General features: G+C 34.2%; 1 long non-coding RNA gene across 1 annotated transcript; it reads right to left on the minus strand.

Moving 5' to 3' along the window:
• Window positions 1-414: 414 nt before the first annotated feature.
• Window positions 415-2,467, minus strand: LOC139494816 (uncharacterized). Its single transcript, XR_011657168.1, has 3 exons — window positions 2,385-2,467; window positions 1,401-1,471; window positions 415-613 (listed from the first exon to the last, which is right to left on the minus strand). It is a non-coding gene; the product is annotated as an uncharacterized lncRNA (long non-coding RNA).
• Window positions 2,468-4,215: the final 1,748 nt, after the last annotated feature.

A 4,215-nucleotide genomic window follows, 5' to 3' on the forward strand; every position in this document is an offset into this window, starting at 1 on the left:
GATCTTGCATGCTTTGCTTGGTATCATTCTTATCTGAAACCGGAAAGTGAAAGTTATGTAGAATTAATGCCTTTTTTAACTATAGCATGTCAATTTTATTATAATTTTTATTATCTTATTATACAGGGCCCTATATAAAAATATTATCACACAGATAGATTCAGCATATAGATCCACAAAAAAATAAGTTTCTGATAAAAACCGAACAAAGTTTAATTTTGGAGACCTCAGTGTTGACCAATTTCTAATGGGGCCAAAATATTTAAATAAATAACAAGATAAGAACCCCAACAAAAAATGATTTTTTTTTAATCAACTGCATTTTTTATGTTCTATAGATACATGTATAGGAATATGTGGTGTGAGTGATCATTTGCTTAAATAATTTTTTATGCTTTACCTCTGAGTGTAATACGTGGAACCTTCTCTTCAGCCTCCCAAATGTTCTCTCTTTCACACTTCTGGTTGAACAGTGGCATCTGTTGTACTTCTTTTGATGATCAAGTACAGGATTCTGATATGGGGTCATCAGGAATGGTCGACAAGGATAACCACTATCCCCCAGCAGTACACCATTTGCCCATCCACCATTCTGTTCCATGTAGGTACACACCTATACATAAAAGTTTTAATTTCTTTTTACAGCAAATATTTGGTTAAAACTTCCATTTTTATATTTAAATTGATATATTCAGCTTCGCAGGGAGGAGTTACACTATTTACCTAAAATAATATTCAGCAAGACTATTTTTTATATATTCCCTTTTCATTTATTGTATATCAATATTTTTTTCATCATAAGCAACCCTAAAAACTAATTGATTGCTGCTTTATATGTATAGAATAATTGATTTTTTAACATAAATTATTCACTAAAGATATTTCTATATTCTTTTCTCAGTTATTGTATCTCAAGATTTCTTTCAACAGGTTGCTTCTTTCTTAATTAATTATATAAATTTCCAATGATAAATTAATTATTTTGAACTGAAATTCAAAAGTCCTTACATTGACATTTTCACACCTTTATGTGTATCTAATGACAAAAAGTAAAAAATAATATTGATAAGAGCAAATAAAAATAGTGGTTTCATAGGCGGATCCATGGGGGGACTGGCCCCCCTTACGTTGGAAAAATTTGGTTGAATATATAGGAAATCACTGAAGCATGACTGGAGCGGAACCCCCCCCCCCCCCCCTTTAGGAAAAGTTCTTGATCCACCACTGGGTTTTATGTCCAAGAAGAAGATTTTGACTTCCTGCAGTGGTGACCAATCCAAGATAAGAGATTTTAATTCTTTTATTGAGAAAATAAGAAGTCTGGACTGACTGCTAACATATAGTGCTTAAAAGGGAATATAACTTATAAAAGATGACCAACATTGCAATAAAATACATACCTGTGAAGTCCTGAATATGTGGGAGTCATGACTGCTACCTGGCCAGTTTGCATTTATGTTTGTGAATTTACCTGCAAAATATAGATAATATATAATGCAAATAAGAAAGAAATGATGTAATACCATAAAAAAATTTACATGTAACAAATTGTCTTTGATTAATTATTATATTTTTCTAATTAAGAGGTGTAGCAAAAGTTTAAAGAGAGGATTATTTAGGATCATGCAACAATGAACTTTAAAAATAAAATTTATTTGAATCCATATTTTAAAAGTCTTGTAATGGTAATCTTAAAAGGGGGTGTCCAAACATTTTAAATTATTAGTGTATATAAACACAATGAATAACCATGACAACTGATGTACAATGCAAAATTTATGCCGTTACTTTTCTGGTTCAAATTGTTTTACGTTGTCATTCCGGAGACTTTTACAGCTGACTATGTGGTATGTGTCTCGCTCATTGTTGAAGGCCGAACAGTGACCTATAGTTGTTAATTTCTGTGTAATTTGGTCTCTTGTGGAGAAATGTCCCATTAGCAATCTTACCACATCTTCTTTTTTAAATGTATAGACTTACAAATTTTGACTCAACTGTATTGTTTCAAACTAGGAACCATGATATCAAATTAAAAGTTGTAATGCATGTTGCATAAGGCATAAATGTGCTGATCCAGTCATCAGAGCAACATCAAATTATGAATTGTACAAAATCTAGGGTACTCTAGGTTAATATTTCTTTTTTTTTTTTGGATTGAAAGGGGGAAATTCAAGAAATATATCAGAAACAGCAGTGGTGGATACAGGATAGGGAAACCTCCCTTTTTAAGATTATCAGTGTATTTGAATGGGGACATATGGTTGGAGCTCCCCTTCATGCTTTATCTTATGTTGGGAACTCCCCTTTTTGGAAATGGCTGGCCCCTGAACAGAATCTTTTTCTCATTAAAGAAAACTAATATCTTCTTTTAATATTTGACTTACCAATATTTTAAGTTATCTTTAGTAGGTAAACCATATAAAACCCTAATCATGTCCTAGATGAACCGAGATGAACTGAGTGAAAGTGAAAGTAAAAGTGAAAGTAAAATGTTCTTTTCTGAGAAACAGACTATAGGGGTCCCAGTCACACTGAAAAGTTGATACCAGTTTATTATTTACGAAGGTCAATGTCATATTAGATGGCATCACAAACAGCCTGCACATTTACAGAGTGTACCCCTTTCCTATTAACGAATGATGCTTCATCTTCTGATGGAGCCTGGATACGGACGTGTGTCCCATCTATTGCCCCTAGCACATTCGGGAAACCACTTAGACGGTAAAAGTCTCCTCTTGTTTCGTCCACATTCCTTGGCCATTTGATGAATTGATCCCGCTTGTTACAAAGTGATGTCAACACATCAGACACAATACGCGAGACAGTTCCCTTGTGCAAACCTGTAAACAGACCAAAAACATACAATTTGGGAGATCGTTTAAGAACAAAAAATAAAATGTGTATTTTACCGGCGTTTGTTTACTTGGTGATAAATAAACTAATCATAGATACCAGGACTAAATTTTGTATATACGCCAGACGCGCGTTTCGTCAACAAAAGACTCATCAGTGACGCTCTAATCCAAATTATTATAATGATAAGTCCATCATTATGTTTCCCTCTCTTATGATGGTTATTTTATTCTTTTATAGAGTAAATGGATGTGTGTTATCTGTTAAGATATGACATTTGATAAGAGGTGGTTCCTGGAGAGACACATACTAGAAAGGCACGCAGACTTTGCCTGGAGGCGTCCAGAATGAAAGAAATTATTCCAAAGACGGAATTCAAACCACGGGTGCAACATTCTAGAAAGTCAGATGATATGACGTAATAGGTATGCCACTTGTACTAATAAAGGAGTTGAGTTGAAGAAGAGAGGAAGCTCGTTGAGGGAAACGTCAAGAAAAAGAACAGATCGATCTGATATAGAAAACAAAGAAAATAACAACATCTCCGGGCCAACTCCTGCAAAGATTTGTAAACCAGCAGAGACGAAAGAACAAAGGCTAAAGAAAATTAAAGACGTGCTACAAGATCTGATGAGTGAGAATGGGGAAACCATAACCATTTCTGTAGAACCAGAGGCAGATAAAGTTGAAGAAGATACTAGTAGTCAAAGACTATTTTGATAAAGGTGAACTCAGGAGATCGCTGTATGAAGACTGGTTTAATAAAGGTGACCTCAGGTAATCTGTAAAGTATGTAGTCTGGTTGAATGAAGGTGACCTCAGGTAATCTGAAATGTATGAAGACTGGTTTAACAAAGGTGATCTCATGTAATATGTAGTGTGTGTAGACTGGTTTAATGAAGTTTTTGGAAGATATTTAGGGTATTGAGATTTGTATTATGCTGGTGACCTCAGGTAATTTGTCTATGAAGACTGGTTCAATAAGATTAACCTCAGGTAATCTGCTGTGTATGAAGCCTGGTTGAATAGAGGTGACCTCATGTAATCCGTAGTTTATTAAGACTGGTTGAATGAATGTTGTTTACAATCCGTTGCTCAGAAAAAGAAATGAATAATATATTTACCATAATAATTTCATTTATGCCAGCGTAACACTTTTAGAGTATCTTCAACTTCTAATTAACACAAGTTTTAAACACTGCTACACACTAAATTTACTCCGTAGGTGACCTGTTGCAAGGCGAAATTTTTGTCCCTATCCAATATACCCTCATTTTCCAGTAGCAGTCCAAATTTCCCTATCATCCCGATCGGCCTCTATTATGACAAGACCTACCTATTGTATTTATTGTAAACTTGTTC

Source organism: Mytilus edulis, chromosome 11, assembly GCF_963676685.1.
Source record: "Mytilus edulis chromosome 11, xbMytEdul2.2, whole genome shotgun sequence".
NCBI lineage: Eukaryota > Metazoa > Mollusca > Bivalvia > Mytilida > Mytilidae > Mytilus > Mytilus edulis.